The 24,082-nt window shown below is 34.5% G+C and overlaps 1 long non-coding RNA gene across 1 annotated transcript; it reads left to right on the top strand.

The window, feature by feature from the left end:
- The first annotated feature begins 13,109 nt into the window (after window positions 1-13,109).
- LOC131033210 (uncharacterized) lies at window positions 13,110-15,793 on the top strand. Its single transcript, XR_009103575.2, has 3 exons — window positions 13,110-14,146; window positions 14,264-14,525; window positions 15,189-15,793. It is a non-coding gene; the product is annotated as an uncharacterized LOC131033210 (long non-coding RNA).
- Window positions 15,794-24,082: the final 8,289 nt, after the last annotated feature.

Below are 24,082 nucleotides of genomic sequence, written 5' to 3' on the forward strand. Positions count from 1 at the left end.
CAGGAAAAAACCATGGTGAGAATCATACTCACAATATAAATTTAATTGATTACAAATTTTTAAAATTACTGCCAAAGAGAAACATGAACTTGGTGGACTTGCAAGACTAAGGCACACTGCCCTAGGGAAAGATACATGGGCTTTCTCAACTGAGGCATACTACTCTAGGACAAGATACAAAAGAGGTTGCCAAGAGACCCATTGTCTTCTAGCAACAAAAAGAATAGTATAACTGATATGAGAAGAATATCTTGATCATGAAATTGTCCTTGAACCTTTGTGTCAAGTGACCAACATCATGGAAAACATCTCCAATAATCACCATTGTCTTAACACACTATCTCACTAAATGTATCACCTTCAAATCTCTTCACAAACCGACATTCATGCATCCATAGTCTCAAATATACTTGAATATTATTCACATTTTATTATCTTCAATTCACACTATAGCCCAATACAACACACTCAACTCATACATCCGCACTCCTTAAATATATGATAGATCATCAAAATCATAATTGAGGGTTAGCCAAAAATAGAATAAACATTATTACACAAAATAAGCCACCCGGACCAAAAACACACAAAGCAGTCCACTCCAGGAGAAAGAGGGGACCCAAAAACATCACAATACATCCTTCCAAGTTGAATCCAATGAACCACACAGACTAACACATCCTCTAAGGTAACCACCAAATGTAACATGTAGATAAACAATAAGGCTTAGCATTTAGTTGGCCAAAAGACATCTTCCAATGCAAATTACTTAATGTGGATCTCTACACACCATGGTGAAACCCATAGCAATATTCTAACTCAACCTTCAATACATATTGGAACCAAGAAGTATAATAAAAATAAGATAATCCAATCGGACACAACTCACTTCTAGAAATAAAAACACCACCATAGAATTGAACCGAAATATTGCATTAACCAACTCAACATGTCCACCAAAATGCAACACAAGATTTAACATATATGAAGGCCACCAAAGACTTTTTGAACTAGTTTGACAGGTTCTCTTACTATCAGAGAGTAGTAACAATAAACTTCTACAATCTACGAACCAAAAAACATGAAGATACAACATATTCATAACCTCAAAATATAACCTTCACCATTCGGTGGAATGCAAAGCATTCTACCAGTGGGACATTAAATATTGTTGTCTACATACATTAAAAACTCTTTCCTGCATATTGAACTTGCCACAACCAACACCAATGCATCAAACTCAACAACAACACCAAACACTAGACAAAGAAACCTTAAAAAATATAGGATAATATCTGAATCTGAACCAAACTCCATCCAAACAAACAAGTTTTACATCAATGACAACACAATTTAGATATCAATCAAACAACTTAGATTTCCAACACTAGTTTGTTGAATAAGGGATCCCAAAGAATGATTCCAATGGAGAATAAAGAGTTAAACAAACAAGTGCAAGAACTATTGCAAAATGGATTGATTCAAGAAAGGTTGAGTCCATGTGTAGTACCTACAATACTAGCACCAAAGAAGGATGGAGAACGGAGGATGTGTATAGACTCTTGATCTATCAACAAGATTAACATCAAGTATAGATTTCCCTTGCCAATGATGAATGATTTCCGGATTATTTGAGCGGATATAAGTATTTTACAAAGATTGATTTGAAGAGTGGATATCACCATATCTATATTAGAGAAGGAGACTAATGGAAGAAAACTTTTAAAAGAAAGGAGGGCTTGTATGAATGGTTAGTCATGCCTTTTGGGCTAACCAATGCACCAAGAACATTCATTTGACTCATGAATGAGGAGAGTTTTTGGGTAAATTTATTATTTCTTAGTTGGATGGTTATTTGATTTCCAATAAGCTATTGGAGGAGTATTTAATGGATATTCATGGAGTCTTTGAGAAGTTAAGAGAAGAGAAGTTATTGATTAACTTGAATAAGCACATGTTTGTGAAGCAATTGGTGTTCCTGAGATTTGTTATCTCAACAAATGGTCTTATAATGGACATAGAGAAGGTGAGGGCTATCACTAAATGGCCTACCCCTAAGAGTGCTTCTTAGGTGAGATCTTTTCATGGTTTGGCTAGTTTTTAATATAAAGTTTATTAAGAATTGACATAGTATTTGTGCACCTCAAACTAAAACAATGAGAGGGGATAGAAAGGAGTTTAAGTGGACTACAAGAGAAATGAAGAGTTTTGACATGTTGAAGAAGAAAGTCACAAAACAACCTATTTTGGCACTACTAAATTTTAGTAAGGTATTCAAGTAGATTGTGATGCTAATGGAAACACCATAGGAGCATAATTGAGTCAAGAAGGTAAACCCAATGCTAATTTCAATGAAACTATGTAAACAACATATCACTCATGCGATAATTACCAATGACAAGTGTAGCAAAATACAACCACAAAAACATAAGGCACTTTGTGAAAAATATGAGAGGTTTGGCTGAAGAAGAAACAACTTTAAATTGTTTGAAAAGCCACTGGTGTCGACCATTATTGCAAAAAAAGGGAAGTGGGTGAAAATTGAGCCTTTAAAATTGTACTTATGCCAAGAGGCCATGGTCTAATATGGAAGCTCCATGGTCTAATATTGAATTCAAATTGTTCCCGCATGAACTCTAGTGGATGTTTTAAGTATTTAATCTTCATCTTCATTGGAATTCATCTTTATTTTGCATTATATGATTCCCAACGATGACAAAAAAAACCCAGCCACTCGAAAAATGGCTTCCATGGAGATTTACAATTGATAACATTGTGGCCATTATTCTGAGACATGGATAGTTTTCCTACAGAAGGGCGACTCATTGATTTCTATTTATAGAGATTGTGCATTGCATGGATTTTATCTACCAAGGCAAAAAGTTATTGGACTTCATTTTCATTGACACCTTGTGCTCAATGTCTCCTGCACTTTTCTCTGTCACATGTGGTTAAATACTATAATTGCAGGATATGCACAAAATGCATTTGGTTAAAAGGATTTATAAACTTTCAACCAAATGTGATTGACTAGTGTAAATCCAAACTCCACAACCTCTGTGAACATCCTCCCAACCCATGTGAAAATGGGAGATTTAGAACAAGACACGTGAACTGTTTGGAAAAATGTCTCCAATTTAACTTCTTGTTTCTTAATATACACTTCTAAATCTCCCATTTTCTCATAGGTTGGGACAATGCTCACTGAGGTTGTAGAGTTTGGATTTACACCAGCCAATCACATTTGGTTGAAAGTTTCTAAATCCTTTTAACCAAACGGATTTTGTGCATATCTTGCAATTAGAGTATTCTATGAGACCACATGTGACAGAGAAAAGTGCAAGAGACATCGAGCACAAGGTGACAATGAAAATGAAGTCCGAGATTTTTTTGCCTTAGTAGATAAAATCCATGCAATGCAAAATCTCTATAAATAAAAATTATTCTACATGAAAACTATGCATGTCTCAGAATAATGGTCACAATGTTATTGATTGTAAATCTCCATGGAAGCCATGTTTCAAGTGGCAAGATTTTTTATAATGGTTGGGAAGCATATAATGCAAAATAAGATGAATTCCAATGAAGATGAAGATTAAATACTTATAACATTCACTAGACTACATGCGGGAACAGTTTGAATTCAATATTAGACCATGGCCTCTTAGCATAAGTACAATTTTAAAGGCTCAATTATCACCCACTTCCCATTTTCTACAACAATGGTCGATACCAGTGGCTTTTCATATAATTTAAATTTCTTTCTTCCTTAGCCAAACCTATCATATTTTTCACAAAGTGTCATGATGTATTTGTGCTTGTATTTTGCTACACTTGTCATAGGACTAGAAGGATGACCCAATCACCCTCTCCCTAAAAAGATATGTATAGCTTATGCAAATCTGAAACTTTCTATCTCATCTCAAGGGAGCCATATGGTGAGTAACTTCAAGGTGTTATGCTACACCTTTGCATTGATAATGACACAATAACTCAATCAATAGGGTGGGCCTCTAAAAATAAGGCTTCTAGTCATTGTTCAAGGGACTTGTGTATCTGCACTCACTAGTAAGCCACTCAAATATTTAGTCAACCTTGTGTGTCCACCTCCAAATTGACAGTAATGACATACACCCCCAAGTTAGGCTTCAATTTTCACCTTTATCTTTTATATAGCAGCTCGAAGGAAAAATTGCTTTGGGTTGTTCCCCTTGGAGTGATCACTTATCCAAAGGTAGGCCCTTTAAAAAGAAAAAGAAGATGTTTAGTGATTTCTCTTACACCCAAGGTCCATGAAGGTGAGGGGAGAGGATACTTTAACAAACACCTTAGGATTCTACAACATAAATTGTGCAAGCACACAAGACACTTTAAACAAGGGTTCTTTTTAATGCACAAAATTGCAATGTGAGCTATTCTATGAAATTTCAAACACACACTTAACTACCCCTACAAAACAAATGAATTAGTAGCTTCAAAAGAAACCCCAACCTCCAACATAAAGATTAGAGAAATATAATAACAACAAGTAATGAAGGGGGGCCTTCAACAAATGAATAAACAACTCCAAAAGCACGAGGTACCTGCAAAACCACAAATACAACAATACAAACCAAAAATGCATTAGGAGTTAGCATAGACATGCCAATATAAAATCATATCCATATACACGTCAATAACTACCATATACATGGCAAAATTAGAGATTGCAAAAAATTAGTAAACCCTACTTTAACTGGATACACACCAATATAAACCACAAACATGCCTAAATTTGCCACAAATGCGACATAAAACACCAAAAATGCATTAAAATAAAATTTGTAGAAAAATAAAAATGTGGCATTATCTTCCACAGATGTGCCATAAAGAAGCACATATGCGACAATAATTACTAAAAACATGACAAAAATAAGAATCTGACATAAGATACAAAAACTGTTAGAAACACAAAATCGACACAAAATTCAGCCTACAAATATGAAAACACTTATAAACTCAAATAAATAAGTTAGAAACAAGAGACAAGTGTCCCATTGGGTGTGCCAAAATGAATATGCTAAATTTGAACCCTTAATTGCAAACCCTAGTTCCAACCACAAAACCCTGGATCTATAATGAAATTCAACAAAACATTAATGAAGAACCATCAAATCTGCAAAATTATAAAATAAATGATACCTTCACACATTCAAACGGGTTTGATCTTCATTGTTCTCCTATCTCCGAGCTCAATGAAGAATGGATGTGATTGTGATGATGTAGACTTGATTGTGAAGATGTAGGCTAAAATGATTTCGACAGAATGTATGATATGAAAGAGAGAGGAGGAAGCATCTTTTATAGATAGTGTCCTAGAAATGGAGGGATAGGATTAATAGGTGAGACAAAATATGGTCGACTAAGATTGAAGGATAGGTAGAGGAAATAATAAAATAAAGGAAGTGGTTAAGATGGAAAAGGGGGCCACTTGTCATTTAGGTAAATGTAAGGGGAAAAAGGTAAATGAATTTATTTAATTAATAGAGGAAGGGCCACAAAAATTAAATAAATAAAATATTTATTTAATTTGGGAAAAAAAGATTTAAATAAATAAAAATATTTAAATTAGGATAGAAAAGGCTTAAAAAAGATTTAGTATATTAATTAAATAAATAAATATTCATTTAATTAATATAAGAAAAGTGGATAATTAAATAAATAAATATATTGATTTAATTAGGCTAGGACAATTTTAGGTGTCTACAACTGCATATAAGAAATTTAAGTTATAGCAGATGGACGTCAAGTTAGCATTCCTGAATGGAGAACTTGAAGAAGAGGTGCATAATGAATAACTAGATGGGTTTAAGTTGTCAGAAGATCCAAATATGGTCTGCAAACTCAAGAAGGCATTTATGGACTAAAGCAAGCTCCCAAAGCTTGGTATGCAAGGTTGGACAGATATTTGTTGTAGCAAAACTTCAAGAAAGGTACAACAAATAGTAATATTAATTCCAAAGTTGAAGGTGATAAACTATTTATAGTTGTTGTGTATGTTGATGATATCATTTTTAGAGGAGATGATAGTATTTGTAAGAGATTTCTTGAAGAAATGCAAAAAGAATTTGAAATGTCAATGATTGATGAGTTATCATTTTTCCTTGGTCTCCAAGTGACATAGTCAAAATAAGGTATTTTCATTTCTCAGACCAAGTATATCAAGTAGATGTTGAAGAAGTTAGGTATGGAGGATTGTAAATGAATTGGAACTTAGAACTATGACTATTGGTTGTAAGCTGAGTAAGGATGATGGATCTCCGAAAGTTGATTAGAAATAATATAGGTCTATGATTCGAGGATTATTGTATTTGACTATTTCAAAACCAGATATTATGCATGATGTTTGTTTGGTTGCTATATATTAGACTAATCCAAAGCAATCACATGATTAAGTAGTGAAAAGGATATTCAAATATTCAAAAGGTGATGGAAATAGGTCTGATACCAATTGATGGAAATAGGGCAGACAACTAAGAGGGGGGGGGGGGGTGAAATAGTTGTCACAAAAACTCACACTTCTTAAACTTATTCTCAGATTTGATAATTAAACATGAAAGAATAAATCAATAACATATTATAAACACATATAACACCAAGATTTTTGACGTGGAAAACCATGATGGGGATGAACCCATAAAATAGGTATGATCTGTTAGAAGTATTATAATGGGGAATGCACATGCATTCAGACACATTGGCTAGAGCTCACCGTTCAAAACAAAAAGGCTCACTGCCCAGGGAAGGCTCACTTCCTATACAAACAATCACGGATCACAACCAAAAATCATGAACTAAGAAATAACATCTCCTTAATGCCAGGTTCAGTCCCATTGAAGCACAAAACAACTTTCTTCTTCACACTTCTCCTCCACCTTCAAAAGATGTATACATTTAGTGCACATACACACTCATCCACACACCCACACACATCCAAATACAAGATTATTACAATTATTTATACATGACATCAACCTTGGAGAAATCAACAAGGTCAGATCAACACTCATCACCTAATTTCAAAAATACAACCACACTCAATACAATATTACATGCAGACCAAGCAATGTCGGTCAAGACATAGCACAAACCCAAATCTTTCACCTCGAACACATTACACCTTCAAGAATTATGCTTCGAACATCTAGAACATGTTACAAGCATCCGATCGGATAAGATCATAAAGAACACCAACATACCGGAGAAAATCATCAATTACAAGCTTAACGATCAATTTAGAGCACCAACACAAAAGGCACACGATCTAGAAACATCCACAAGCATCATGAATTACCATATCAACATCCACACCAACACAAATTACTAGAATCACCAACATCTTCATATCAAACCTCAGGAACACTGACTGCAATGACTGTCAACCTTGAAAAATCACTTCCGGACCTCCAAACCACAAAACACTTGAATTGAGGACACACAAAAATGTCCCAAACATACCTCCAAATCTACAGATCAAGATATTACAATGCAGAGAAATGCAGATCAAAATACTATCACTGTCACCACTAAACAGCTAAAAAACCAGACACAACACAAATACCCATAACTCAATCAAATCTCCATGCAGACCTTTGAAACTTGAACTGAATCAACTACAAACAACCCTCTACAAACCCTTTAATCCACAAACTCTGATCTCCATCATACTTACTACGCTGAACAAATTAACTCACTAAACTTCACTGCATCACTGTCATAGATAGAAAAATATGTTGACATCAATGACAACACATCTCTCAAATATCTCTCAAGCACATATTTGCAACATACTTCCAACAAAAGGGACTCCGAATTTTGGTTTATGGTACAAGAAGAATTATGATTTCTCTTTGAAGGCATACATTGATGTTGATTGGGCCGAATATGCTAAAGATAGCTTGAGTACAAGTGGTGGTGCCTTTTTTTTGGGAGACAAATTTGTCTCTTGGTTGAGCAAAAAGCAGGATTCAATATCATTATTTACTACAAAGGTAGAATATATTGTAACAACATATTGTTGCACTCAGGTCATGTAGATGAAGCAAAATATCAAAGATATCAAGGTGATGTATGATGAGGCAATTCCTATTATGTGTGACAATACAAGTGCACTTAACATTTCAAAGAATATAGTAATGCATTCAAGGACTAAACACATTTCTATATGGTATCATTTCTTAAGAGAGAAGGTTGTAGAAAAGGAAGTTGGATTGGAGCATGTGCCTACAAAGGATCAAATTCTAGACATATTTACTAGGGTATTGGCAAAGGACACCTTTAAATATCTTAGGCAAAAATTAGGGGTTATTTTCCCTCCTTCAAACCAAATGCATAGAAGTGGTGCATCTTTCTAGGGGGAGAGCTAAAGGATTATCTTTTGTCTCCTCGATTTATGTGGTGGCTACTCTTAGGGGGAGTAGTGTAGGTTGTAGTTATCCCTGTCAGAGGGAATATTACAGTTACCAGAGTTTTGCCCAAAAGGGGGACTATGAGTGTTTATAGTTGGAGAGAAAGTTATTATTTTCAAGCGCCCTTTGTCCTTTATTTCAAAGCCCAGAGAGAGATATAGTGAGTGTGGGAGAGAGATACAGTTGGAATGAGTCTATTATTGGTTGGTGCTACAAGTGTTGTCATCAATGATAAAGGGGGAGATTTTTAGAAACTTGAGTTGTGTTGCTTATGTTGTCATTAATGTCAACCCATTTGGTGTTGTCATTGATGCCACTATGTGTGGTTCGAATATTGTAGATGGTCTAAAAGTGAGTGTTCATATGTTTCTATGATGTTTGGTGGTGATGTTGAGTAAGTATGAGGTGTTTTTGAAAGGTTAGTGTAGTGAAAGTTTCAATATGCAGGAAAGAGTTTAAATGTCTTCATGGAAAAATGCTCAACACTCCTCTAGTTCGTGATGCTCTTGGACTACAGTTCTGGATATAATGTCTATGTTATGTGGATGTTGTCCTATCATGTTTACAGGTTCTCAGTTGCTTAGATGATGTAGTTGGTTGTGGCGATTTGATAATAGTGGGGTTGTCTATCAAGACTAGTTTGAAGAATGCTCTATGCTCTACATTGCTTTGCTATGGTGATTCAAGTGTTTGGATTGGAGGACACATTTATATGGTTTGTGCAGTGTTCCTATTCAATTCTCTGGTGTTGGTTTGATCGACATATAAAATTATACTATTTTGTGTTTAGTGTTGTCAACTCTGTTGGTCTCTAGCTAACTTAGGTGGTGTATCTTATTTGTATCATACTTTTGGGTCTAGATATGCATTGGAGGTTGAGTTAGAATGTTGATATGGATCTCATAGTGGCGTGTGTAGATCCACATTAAGTATTTTGCATTGGGTGATGTTTTTGGGTCAATTGGTTAATGTGTTTCATTGTTGTTCCACACATTATGGTTGATGCCAACTTAGGTGGATGTTCTAGTATGTGTGATTTATTGGAACCAACTTAGAAAGATGTGTTATAATGTCTTTGGGCCCTCTTTATCTCTTGGAGTGGACCGCATTGTGTTTTTTTGGTCTGGATGGCCAACTTTTTGTAATTCATGTATACTATGTCTGTGGCCAAACTAGTTGAGGGTTTCAATGTATAACCTTGTATAAATAGATGTGTGAATGTATGAGTTGAGGTATAAAATGTGTGTGGATTGTTGTGAATTGGATGTGAATAATGTGTAAGTAGCAAAACTGTGAATTTCAATTTGTGATGAGCTCTGATGATCATATCTTTAGTGTGACAGTGTGTTGAGATAGTGAATGAAGTTAGTGATGTTTGCCATGATATTGTTCGCTTGATACAATGGTTCAAAGATAGTTTCATGATCAAGAGATCTTGTTTATTACAATTCATTATATCTTGTACCTACAAAAAGACGGCGAGTCCTTCGACAACCTGTGCAACTCTTTGTATCTTTCCCTGAGATTGTGCATCTTAGTATTACAATTCCTTTGCATCTTGCCCTAAGGTTATGCGCCTTAGTTTTGCAAGTCCATTAAGGTGCAGTGAGATCCTTGACCTTGAGCCTAAAAATTTGTAATTAATTATTCATATTGTGAGTGTGATTCTTACTGTGGTTTTTCCCTCATTGGCTTTTTCAAGTAAATCTAGTGTTCTTGTGTGTGTTGTGCTTTGTGTTTCCATGTTTCATTTTTGTAGAGATAAGTTAATTATGGTTTGAAGTTTAAAGGGTTATAAGTAAATTATTTAAGGTCTGGATTGATTCATCCCCCCATCCTCTTAGTCTTGTGGTGTGTTCAACATTCTATAAGTCCAAGGATACACCTAGAACATCTCATGTCAAAGTTACACATAAATATTTCAAAAAATATAAAAATAAAGAAATATTTATATACAAGAGAGTATCAGTGGCACATGTGGTAGTATGATAGTTGACCCTAAAAGTGTAATGAACATTATTGTGGAGACAAAGCTTTATAAAGAGAATCAAGATGACCCAATAGTTGCAAATAATACATATGTATCTATTTATTCTCTTGGCCATTATAAATGTACTAATAGAGAAACATCTTTGAAAAAATACAAATTTCAAATACATGAAACATACATGATGTCCAACAATTCAATTAGATTCTCGATAGACAACATCAAAGTTGACACCTTTATATACCACTTTTGTTCACATAGAGATAAATTATGGTCGTACATCCCCACCACTATTAATGTACAATATAGAATACTGAAAGATAGCTCCTTGACATTGCTAATTTCTATGACATATATTTTTAATATTACCACAAATGTTCACTAATATTCTTAGCTAAAATTATATTTTTCCATATGTATCATTTATTTTGATCACATATTATATATTATATTTATACTTATATATGTCGTGTTCAAATGTTTTCTTTCACTACTTTCACCTTGAACTTGTAACTTGGGGTATAAGGTATTTTTTTCTTGTCATATATTCTATATCCTCATGGTTGCTCTCATTGGGGAAACATTATGTGCACATCTCATACATGTATACTAATCAAGCACACATGTTAGTATATATCAAGTAGATGTTATATACTTAGTTTATTACATCAATCATAAATAGAATTATTTTATTAATTATACTTGATTTCCTTTATTAATCAAATTTAGTTTCTTTTATCATTTGGACTTAGTTTCTTGTATTAATATCTTTTAGTTGCTTCTGGATTTGATTGTGTGATTTTTTTAGCATCAACGTTTTAGATCACACTTTGTGGTCCATCATCAAGATGTTTAGAGAGTGCAAGGATGTGTAAAATTGTAAGTTCAAGATTTTATCAATCATGTACCCAATTTCTTTTACATTCATAATAAGTTTTTAGTGATGCTTTCTTATTAATTTTTCTTTCTTCTTTAACTTGAAGTATACACAACTCAAGATTCCACATTTTCACTAATTTTATTTCTAGTTTATTTGTAGCTTTCATTGGTTGGTGTTTTTATTTTTGTGACAAACCTAATGGATGCCTACTACATATTAGAAACAAAGGGAGAACACATCTATTCTAGTAGCTTAGATTTCTAGATTCTAGATTGTCCATACTCTTTTCATAATTATTATTTCTTTCATTTCTATTTTGATATGTGTGTTCATTTTGCTTTACATACACATCAAAGTGGGAAAAAATATCAAGAAAAAACTACATATACTTTACAAATTTACTTCTTATACTACTTAACATAGATTTCATAAATACGTAGTTTTAGAACACAATTTAACTCTTTCACTTCTTTTTTCTATCGGTGAAGTGCAAGGATTTTTATTAGTTTTAGCTTGGCCCTTGCTCCAAGTGAGGCCACTAACAGGGGACCTCATTCCCATCATTATGCTACACGCCCTCCTCCTCCTTTCTTCACGTCCTCCTCCTCCTTTCCTTCCTTCACATCCTCCTCCTTCCTCCTACACATCTTCCTCCTTTCTCCATTCTCAGTGGGGCTTGAACCTTTCTAGATTGTCCATACTAATATACTTTACAACTTCCTTCTTATACTACTTAACATGGATTTAAGCGCAAGGATTTTTAGGAATGTTAGCTTGGCCCTTACTTCAAGTGGGGCTACAAACGAGGGACCTCATCCCTGTCATTATGCTACATGCCCCCCTTATTCTCTCCCTTATTCTTTCTTCATGTCCTCCTCCTCCTCCTTTCCTTCACATCAACCTCCTTCCTCCTACACGTCTTCCTCCTCTCTTCTTCTTCCTCCTCTCTCCATCCTCCATGGGGTTTGAATCTTTGTGGCACCATTGACAATGCCACGACTTCACCATCACACCACAGGATCAACCCAACCCCAATTTAACTCTTGCACTCTTAGTGAAAACAAATTATTTCAATTTTATGGTAAATGCAAAAATTTCATCTACTTCATTTTAGAAACAAGGACATGAGGAGAAATAAGGACATGAGGACCCCTCGTCATGGTCTCTTTCAAGTTGGAATTCCCTTGAGGTCCGAATATGCCCCACATTCTTATATACAAACAAATAATACAAAGGAAGAAAATCAATGTACAAGGGAAGAATGAGAAGAAATGAATGGGGGAAGAGAAGGTGGTGCAAAGACGTCAGTTTTAGGCTAGGTAAATGAGTCTAACCAGACAAAAGGTACGCCAGCCTTTGCTATCACGATGGGCCAATATTTCTGACGGAACCACGTAACAGGGGCCCACCACTACACCAAAACATACACGAAAACTATGGTAACGTCGCGTTTCAGGGAGGTAAAAAACGGGCAGGGCAGGCCGGGCAGGGCCGGGCAGAGAAACTTAGGTCTACCTAGCAATAACACTACACTAACCCTAGTGTTAGCAGTGGCGTCATTTCTTTTGCAATACGACAAGGTGTAAGGCAAAATCTCCTCTAATTCTATTACATCATTACTATTATACCCCCCCAACTCATGATATAAATATACACCACCAAGACTGACCCGGCCAAATGAATACCTAACGATTTGCTGACCTCATCCACCCCCGGGAAATTTGTAGTAATAATTAGTGCTAGAGAATTTAGTATTGTTTTGGAAGGCAAACATAAGAGAGGTATGGATCTGATCTTGTTCTGTCGTTGGGAAAGGCAGAGAGGAATGATGATATCTCTCCTATATGTATGCAATTGCCCATGGGCATGACTGAGAATCTGCAACAAGGGAAGTTCTCACCTGGTTTTGTGTGCAAAGGATAAATATAAAAAATAATGAGTTGGTTATGCGTGTAAGGTAAAAGGAGAAGAGGGTCTTCCATGTGTTGGAAGGCACCGCCTTTGGTATTGTTTAAGGGATTTTTTTATAATTATAGAACCCACCACCAAATGTTGCGCATTCATTTTGTTTCACCTAACAAGACGACAGGGAGCAAGTAGGAGGTATGGCCAAAACTCCAAACAACAAAAGCCCACCGCCATCACTCAGACAACAAACAACACAACCCACAATTCATCTTCCTACAAATAAACACAATCTATTTGAATGTCAGGATTTTGATTTCCCCCTGGCTCAAAAATTAGGGTTTTGAAATGAAAATGGAAATGGGTGCAGAGAATCTGATAGTTTGTGGATGGAAGATGGCAGATTTCAATTCTCAACTTTGATCATTCAAGAGTTGATTGTATAGGTATTCACACAATAAAAAGTCATAAAAAACCAGACAGACAGAGACAGACAGAAAGGAAGGAAACCCTATTGGCATTTGGAGCTTGAAAAAAGGGCTATATAATTTATTATATGTCCTTCAATAATGACAACTGAAAAAATACCATGTCATTGCGTGAAAAAGCCTCCAAGGGCAGTAGTTTCTCTGGTCTTTGATTTTGGTGTATAACAGCAGCATGTGGGCAGCACTGGTTGTCAACTCTTGATCTGCCTAATATTCTGATCTCTCTGCCCACTATCCTGATCTGCCTGCCCACTAACTATCTGATTTGTTTTTGTGAATCTCAAAATTGATGCAGTCAATAACAAGGCTTTGCAGGATCTTTGGTAAAAAAATTAATGAAGAGAGAGAAGTTATGAATTCTTATGAATTCTTGGAAATATATGGGATGTGATCAATACAAAGTACCTGTGGCTGTCCATGTGCAGGCTCTTGCATTAAGGTAGACAGAGCTATTTGCTTGCTTGTGATACCTAGTTAAGTAATGGGTAATACATAGGTTTTGCAGGCTAGAGCCGAATTTTCTGAAAGTGTTTTGGAATTTTGTTATTGGATATAGCTGGTGCAGCTCGAAAATAGAGGAATTTGAGCAGATTTAAAGGCAGAGTTGGGGTGCGGGGACTGCAGCCTGGCACGAGGCCTGTGACAACCTGAAAATGTTCTGACAAAAGTGGACAGCCATGCTGTTGACTCGGACCAGGCTTCATTCCCCTCACAACACTCTTCCATTTCTACCTACTCAAAAACTTTGCATCAAAATACACTTGGGAATGCCCATCTACAACAGCGGCTCAACATCTCATCAGGGGCGCATCATTTAGGTAAGATACTCAGCAATCCCTCATATCCTCTTTTCATTATTTCACAATGTTTTCAATGTTTTTTTATCACTTTCAACTAAACAAACACAATCTCTACCATCATTTATAGCTATTCTGCCTAATTTCCTCTTCATGCTTCAAGATCCTGAGATTCATTGGCACGCGAAACCAAGAAAATGCAAACTCGATAAGACATTAAGCCTTAGTTGTATATAACGCACAACCCACTTCTGGTTTATTAACCTCTTGTATTCCAAGTAGGGTTTTAGATCCCCATTGGAACACAGAATGTTCAGTGTGTTCATGAAGGTCACGTTTTTGCCAGCATGCCAATGAAATATAGTTTTAGTTTTAGCTATGTAAACTATTCATCTGTCATGATTCATTAAGTGCTTTGAGGCCTTTAGGTGTTATAATGCCTAGTTCTTACTTGCTGTTGTCATGCTATACTTTTTAAGGCTGGCTTGAGTAAAGTTGATAAGCAAATACGATTACAGTCATGTAATTTCTACAGTTCATAATGTTAGTTTTTTTTTTTCTGATTCGAACTGTGTGTGATATTTTTATCATCAGTGTTTCAGATTATACTATATGATCTATCATCAGAATGAAAAAATTAATTAGAAAGCAGAAATAGATTAAGCGAATATGAATTTTGTCCAGAGACAGATTGCAGATGCAGATAAACGGGCGCATGCAACAATCTCCCAAGCTTTTGGCTTTTTCCCTCAAAACGACCAGCCCATTAGAGAGGCTTGAAACATTGGAAAAAAATAGTTCACCTGAGTTGAATAGCTAGAGATTCAACTCATTAATCTTCAAAACTGACTTGGTTTGTCAGTCATATTACCCACGACAATGTGGACAGACGTTCTCTTTTTCAAGAAATCTGGTGAGATAGGATTCCCTGGTTTCACAAATTTACTTTATGAATGGATGGAGAGAACAAGGTCATGATTGAATTAAGTTTAATCCAGTCCAGGTTTGAGCTGAGCGTTCACAGTGACCATTTGTGACTTTGCCTCTCCTTATAATGGAGATCAATGTTTCTACTTCTCCTAAACGTATTTTGTGGGACGATCAAGGGAAAGAAAAACACTGTAAAATACGTAGGAAATACCAAGGGTATTCATTTACCTGCTTACATTTTCTAGTAGCTGAGTAGAATCGGTGAAAATCCTTTTGATAAATGCCATAGCATCGTGTATTACAGCTTTCATTAAAAATATTATTGGGAAATATGTACCCATATCCATTGTTTGGCCAAACTAGTGCACAGAGATCAAGATATATACTTGTATTCTCTTTGATGTATCCGATCCTTGTCTACATCTTGATATAAATAATTCTTAATCATTTGGTACATGGTAATTTTGGTACAATCCACGTTCTATTGAGAGCTGTACAAGGTAGTCCAATCCCTCTTTTTACTAATTAGCAGGTCCCATTAGAACATAGGAGACAAGGAAAGTTAAAAATTTCTCGAAAGCTACTCCCTGGTAATTTCCACTTCTGCCATCTAACTATGAGAGCCCCGAGAGGCTTTCAAAGGGTTAAAAAACCCTTGACTCCCTTTGAACCAAGTGATTTCCATTAATGGAAGCTCCATAGGTATAACAGGTTCCGAATAAAATAATTTGGGTATAATATTTTGTTTAGTGTTATTTTATATGTAAATAAAATGCAAAACTTCACTGCAGAAGAATGAAGTATAATTTGGAAGTTCAAATTAATGGTTAACTATTTGTAAAATAATCAAAATATTAAATTTTACAATTTAACAAACCTGCAATTTTTAATTTAATATGAATAATAAAAATTTAAACTAAATAAACCTCACAAATATATTGCACAGTTAATTATTATTTATATATTTTTTAAGTTTTACAGGAACAACAGCTAATAATTATTTAAATTCTCTCATATAATGTGCAGTTATTATTCATATATTTTCAGTGACAGTTTGCTTGATAATACATCATGCTAGCAGATGATCTTTGGATGTGTCTATTCTGGCCCCAAAACGACAGTATGGATTGATTAACACACGTGTTAGTCGTGCGTTTTACACCGTGATTTTGCAATTAATGGCTGAGATTGACTAACCTGTCGCTAACACGCTGTACAAAAGGTCCGTTTTGGAGCCAGAATAGACGCAGCCATGATCTTTTTATATAGGTGGTACCCTCGTTTTATGTGTCGACTGAAAATTGCCAAGGTTTATATAAAGCCCTAGCTACAATGGATCAGTTCTGAGTTATGATTTGAATTTTACATTTTCTCTTATTATTTGTTTTTCCATTTGTGGAAAAGACGTTTCAACGTATGAACAGCGCAGTCAAAAGATAAGCATGTACTAGCCTAAAATCAGATAATTTCAGATGTGCTTATCATTACATCTGATAATTATTATCTTAACAAGATATCAAGATCGTGATATAAGCATCCAGACACGTGAGGGAACAAAGAAAGAAATGTGTAGCTTTAAAACTTCAAACTCAATCAAAAATTTGTTAATGGCATCAGGGATTTAAATCGATAGATGGTTTATAGGGTTTAATTTAATACCTTTTCATTTGAATGTGGACATGAGGAAATTGGGCTTTTAGCAGTAGATATGGCCATCTCCAGATTAACTGCATCTCATAATGTGATGAAGGTTTCAACCCAGATATAATGAAGTATTCAAATGTTGAATACAATCAATTCAAAAGAAAAAAATCATTCATAAATATAAATTCGCACTAAAATATCATCAATAGAAGCTGTTTGGTGAGGCACTTATAACTGGTTGGCTTGTCTGGTGTGAGATGTATGCTTGAGATGAGGCTTAACAAAGAAATCATGTTATTCATTGACACTTTATTGGCTTCTCTCATATGCAGGTTCCTTTTAATAGAAGATACATAGTTTAAGAAAGCAAATACACAAAATGCTAGAATACTTATAGAGGCTTAACAAAGAAATTCATATCAGATTCATAGCTATTTCTCAAGTTCTAAGTATACTTATCCTCCATCTCTAACTTCGCATTTGAGTCCCTCTTTTCTGTCTTGATCCTCCTCTATTTCTATTCCCTCATACTTCAATTTTTGTTTTGAAGAAATAAAATTGCGACTGAATATACACACCCCCCACAAGATCATGACTTGTACTCGTCTTGAGCATCAGATCTCTTGATAGTATATATCTTGGGTAAATATGGAGGGAATAAGTTCTTGATAGTTTTCTATAAGTACGTCTGCTGTTGGGTTTCGTTGTACGCATTACATGAGCTGGTGAAGCTCATATATTAGTTTACTTTTACTAAAAAAACCTTGAAAATTCTATGAATGAGAGATGAAACGGGTGAAAGCCCAAAGCGTTCACTCTGCTCTCCTCCACAAAATGTGACAAAAATGGCAAAAGCTCTGTGTGTTGGAACAAAAGGCTTACTCTATACTCTTATTGTGCAAATCAAACTGTAGCCCAACCTGAGTTTTGAAAAGCTGTTATTCATGCACTGTATGACGTAGAATGAAGTATTCCTTGATTGAAATAGCCTTGCAATTGCAGGGAGCGCATAAATATTCTTTGTAAAGGTCATAGCTTATACTGTAGTTAGTTATTGTATGTATCTTTCCAAATAAAAGTTGTGGAATAGTCTTATTCAGTATCATGATCATTCATTGTTGTATATCAACTTTATTTGAGACGATGACGCTTCACTAACTATCACAGAAAGTACATTACAACGAAACATCTCATATTATATATTTTATTTTAATCATTAGCTTCTAACCAGTTTCAAAATATCTACAGTTGAGTCAAAACACAAATTCCACCTCTCCAAATGCTATTTTCAGTAATGTACGGCCACAAAATAGCCCTCCAAACAAACCCTCCACAGCATATACAACGTAATGTAAAAAAACATAAAAAAATTAAAGGGTAAATAGAGTGGATTGAAAGATTCGTTTATAGATTATAATTCAAATTAGCTGATATGGTCAAGCACAGTTTTACACAACCAATTATGTATGTTTTTATTCATTTGAAAATAATGAATAAAAATAGGCGGGCTGCCCCCCCCCTCTCGATCACTGACTGCTTTTTCTTTTATGTTTGACTGTATTCAAACAGATCTGATCTTACCCATTAGTGAAAACCTAAAACGAACAGGGACATTATTGTTCCAAGTCTGTAAAAGTAGAGATATAGTTAGAATATCAATATGAAATAAAAGCACAAATATAGCTTTCCCCGGGATTAAAAAATAATAATTATAAAGAGTACAATTGAATCATGGAAAACATAAGAGTATAATTCTTTGCAAATGACATCTCAACCAAGCCCAAGGCATGATTATTTATAGCTTTTAATGCCTCGGTTTTGCTGCAACGGCGCTCCTCTTTGAAAATGCTGTACTATGAAAGTTGCCAAAGTTAATCTTCATCATCCACTCTTTGAATGAATGTGACGACTTTAAGGAACTTTTAAATGCTATACACTCACTTATTATTCATTTCCATTCGTGTGGCAAACTGGCAAAGCAGTTTCAAATTAGCAACAGTTGAGTCAAAAGATGAACATGCACTCCTACGCTTATTTCCAACAATTTCACTCGTGTTCGTTCTTATTATCATCATTATTCTGCACTAAAAGTTTTACCTGAATAATGATATAGAGTATTATTCTTATTCTATCGTCTCCTCCTCGTTTACCATTGTACAAATCCACGCAATTCTCATACGCAACCATGGAATTCAAATCTCTGCATCAAAATATAAAGGAAATCGGTAGAATATATAGCTACATTGTTTTATAGGTATTGGAAAGAAGAAAAAACACGGGCCTACACCAAAAGTATTATGTTTACGTTAGAGCAGTTACCAAATCACTTTCAACAGAGTTATATGATTTTGGGTTCGTTTGTTTGCAGTCAAGCATTTGATTCTGAACTTTTACGTAACAATCACCTGTGTTTCTAATTTTCAGAAAAGAGAAAATCTCATGCAGGGTACCATTTTTTTTCTTTTTTTCCTGTGGTATATAGAACAGTCAGCAGTTTACTGTGCAACCCACGTATTGTTTTCTACTTTCTGAACAATGCAACTAAGAAATGATTTAGGCTGAAAATTCTTAACACAGATTTGATCTAAACGATTATTTGATTGGTTAGATAGGAACGAATAGTAATTGTTTCTTTCAGATCGTTTATATTGGACTATGTTTTCCTTTATCATTCTAATCTATAGCCGGGGCTTGCGAAGTTTAGAAGGTGCAGCTTACAGTAGATATATTTACAGTTTTGAATGGAGAAAACCTTGGGGAATATGAAAAAATATCATTGAAATAATACGTAAATGTTCTTCATGTTTAGCATTAACCCAAAATGGTAGATGGGCAATATCAAAAGAGAGTGTCTGTGCGTAAGCCATGCACACAGAAATTTTACTGTACATGAAGATTTCAACGACATATTTCCTTTAGCAAACTAGGGAAAAAAAAATGTTCATACATCACAAGATAGAATTGTACATTCAGATTCATTTTGTTCTTCAATGTCGAGGAGATTGGAGCCTTCTGAAAAATATATTACTAGGCGCTCACGTATTATTCATTGTTCATCATGTATATTATAGTTTACATGAAATAGTTGAAGCATTATCTCCTCTCACTAAAGCCATAAAAGAAAGTTATTAACAGAGAAAATGATAGCATGAATGGTAGAAAGTATCTGCTCATCACAATCATCTTACATGGTAGCGCTTTCCCATGTAGAAATCTAAGCGATGCTTTAGATGAAGCTGAAACTTATGGAGGATTATAATCTTCATATTATTAAAGTGGAAGCTATGACTATATTTTGGAGTAGAAATGTTTGTGTAAGAATTATTGATTAGATTATGGAAAGAGGTAGTGTTAAATACTTACGAGAGGGAGAATACCATGTATTTTTCTAAGGCCCATTTAGCTATCTAGTTTATTGAAAAATATCTAGGTATATAGCCTCTTATGTGGATAGGAATAGAAAATAGGTATTCGATAGGGTATCATTGCAATATTCGTTTCTATGAATAGGCTTGTTTAAATAAGCGTTTGTTTGGAAGTAATTAGATTATTTTGAAATAGATTAAATGTTTGAATAGTTAAAATTAAGTATTTGGTAATAAGAATAAGATAATCATTTAGTATTATTGTATATAAATGAGTAAAATTGTTATTGATTATCTGACAATTGAAAAATTTGATGTTTAAGTAGAGTGGAGTAATTTTATCTAATGACATCAATATATAAGCATGTAAACTTAAACACGCAATTTATTTATCCAATACTCTGTGTATAATTAATTATAGATTTTTTTGTCTCATTGCATATATCATGTGTGCCTCTCATGTTACAGTCCCTAAGAATATCCCCATCCTTATCCACACTTTTAGATAGAGTAGGTTATGCTCCACATAAAAATGTGCTCGCACTATAGAACAATGGCATCTCTTGTTACCCACCTCCATATCAATACCAACATTATCGAATAGTTCATATAGTAACAATTTACTTAAGTAGAATTTTGTGTAGTCAATGATAAGAAGCCAAATGAATGTCAACCTTCTCTTTTGCCAACATCAAAATGAAACCCAATGAATTGATTTTTTTATTCAATTATGAACATGAAACGATGCTTCAAATTGGAGATTAGGGTCTTGCATGCATATTAGAATAAAATAATACATGAATAAGAACAATGACACTGCTAATTTAAAGTTATTCAATAAACATAGGAATGATTGCATGTATAATCTTAAAAATTTTTGATAGAGTTTCCCCTTGTAAAATCTCGGTTTTTACTAAGTGAAAATCACCAAACATTAACATAAGCCACAAAATGAACAATATCTAACTTTATGCACCAACTTTGAGCTCCCAACTTACAAATAGCTAAAGAAGTCATCCCCTTTCTTTGAAGCTACAAGAGCTAACCTTCTTCAACCCAAACACATTTCTTTGTTCCTTTTCCTTCACGTATGATGTTAAAATCAAGAGAGACTTTAACCTTGGCTAAATTTTAAACCCCAACATTAATAATAGCTCAAACTATGGTGTCTAAATCAAGAAGAAATCAAGCCATGGTCAAAAGCAACCCAAGCTTTTTTCTTAAATATACAACCTCTCTACCATGAATCTAAAATGAAAGTATTTTTTTTATAGACACCTACATTACATTATAAAAAGTGTTATGAGAAATCTCCAAGGTTCCCACCATGTGAGATATCCAAAATGAGGAAAACAATTTTAAAATTAAAAATTACTCCCACACCAAGGAACCCAATATTAGCACAAATGAACCAAATTAATTTTTTTTTTTTGTAATATTAATTGCTTGAGCTTTATGTTGCTCCTACATTAGAATTACATATAATCATTTAAATTTTTATCAAGGATAAAGTAGTACCTTGGCTATCCAAGAAATGAGTAGAGTACAAGTTCTATTTTCCATGGTTCATACATTAATCTTTAGTAAAATATGGCCAATATATTATAAACAATATCAAGCACTCTTCCTTCTCATACCAAGCTTGAGTGGCTTGTTTGAGACAATACATTGAATGATGAAACATGTGAAAGAGTCTTGCACGCAACTTGGATGATATATATCTCCTCATGAAGATCATCATGTAAGAAGGCACTCTTCATATCCATTTGATAAAATGAGCATCCTTGTGTTGTAGCAAGAGAAAGTGTAAGATGAATAAAATCCATTTTGGAAACATGAGAAAAGATTCAAAATAATCAATGCCCTTGTGAAAATCCTCTAGCTACAAGACATGCCTTATACTTCTTAGTGGTCCCATTTATTGCATATCCGCTTGCATTAAATTAATTGTCTTCCCTTAAGAAGAGGTACATGATCCCATTTGTGATTCTTCATAAAAAAGAATACTCCTCGATCATAGCACGATCCCACTCTGGAATACCTATTAAATATAAAAACCTTTGAGGATCATCTAAAAGCACACAACTCAAAGAATGAAATCTACTATCTATGAATGGGTGTGACAAGAATCAATAGAATCACCAACCAAAGGACTAACATCCTCAAAAGTGGTGTGGGTCCAATGTTGTAAACATTGTGCACCATGAGGTGGTGGATCAAGACCATCATCATCCTCATCATACTTAAGATGCAAATTTTTTGTTCACATCTCATTCTATTGTGTCTCGTTTCTTTGTGTGCTCCCCGAATCTCAATTATTTTACCCTATCCACCTATTATTGATAACTGGTCCACGAAATATTTATTTGTGTTCTTATATTAAATATTTTCTAAGGTGTTCATTTAAATTAATTTATTTAAATATCCTTAGTGAAATTGTTAAGGGGATATTTTTGTTGTGGTAGTGTCCTTCCCTAAGGCATATTTAAGCCTTTTAGATTTTTATAATTTTCATGGACACTAGGATGGTTCTTTGGCTCCCTATTCCATTCAATTTCTTGAATTCCTATCATGGGTAAAAAATGTAGCAAATCTTGGGTTTGGAACTTTAGGTGATCATAATATACATGCATGGTTGATATTCTATACCTCAAACTTTGTGGGGTGGGATCAAATTTATTCAAAGGGCAAAGCAATTAGATTGTAAAGGCACCACCTTTGGGAAGAAAGGTGGCCATCCTTTTTGATAGTTTTCTTTTAATGTTTTTGCATTTCTGGATACCCATTTGGGCGAATAAGAGATTCCAACTTTCAAAATCATTCTACTGCTTTTTCTAGCTGGCTTGCTATTTTTAGAAAATTTTAATTTGAAGGCAGATGGCACCCAAAATTTGCGGCAAGCTTTAGAATGGAAAATTAAGCACATTGGAAAAAGAATCAGGTTAAAATCATTAATGGTTTGAAAGTAATTCAAGTTTCAGTTTCTCAAAAATCTAATAAAAAGTCTTCTAAATTAGATTTGAGGCATTAAACAACCTCGAACGGCCCCGAAAATGGCAGGAATCGACGGAGGTGATTTTTGGCATATTCTTCACCTAGAGATATTTCTGACGGTTTAAATGGTGCGTCAATCTGATTCCCGGATCAAAAGTTATGGTTGTTGGGAGTTGGACAATTTTTCAGAAAGTTTCCAGTTTTCAAATTTGGCTCAATTTCGAACTTCAAATTGTATGTATTGACGCTAGACTGCCAAATTTTAATTTTTAAATTGTAATTTTGGCTCCAAACTAGAAAAAAAAAGGCTATTTAGGATACTTGTGGGTTAGTTTTTGGGGTCCGAAAAGTTTGTTGGCAATTGACACTCATTTGATTGGTTTCATATGTTGTCATTGATGGCAACATGTTTCGACTTCATTCTTTGGTTTGGTACCTCACCGACAGACACTTCACCGACACCGATAGGTATCTTCACCAGTAGGAAGGATTCTATGAGTACTGGTATAGGAGGCCGACATCATTGGGAGATCCAACAATCGACAATTCATTTTGTTATTTATGTATATATGTAATGAGCTAGCATGTATAATCATTTTGTATTATCTATGTTAGCCGACATGAGTCATGAAAGACTATAAGGGT

This window comes from Cryptomeria japonica, chromosome 6 (assembly GCF_030272615.1).
Source record: "Cryptomeria japonica chromosome 6, Sugi_1.0, whole genome shotgun sequence".
Taxonomy (NCBI): domain Eukaryota; kingdom Viridiplantae; phylum Streptophyta; class Pinopsida; order Cupressales; family Cupressaceae; genus Cryptomeria; species Cryptomeria japonica.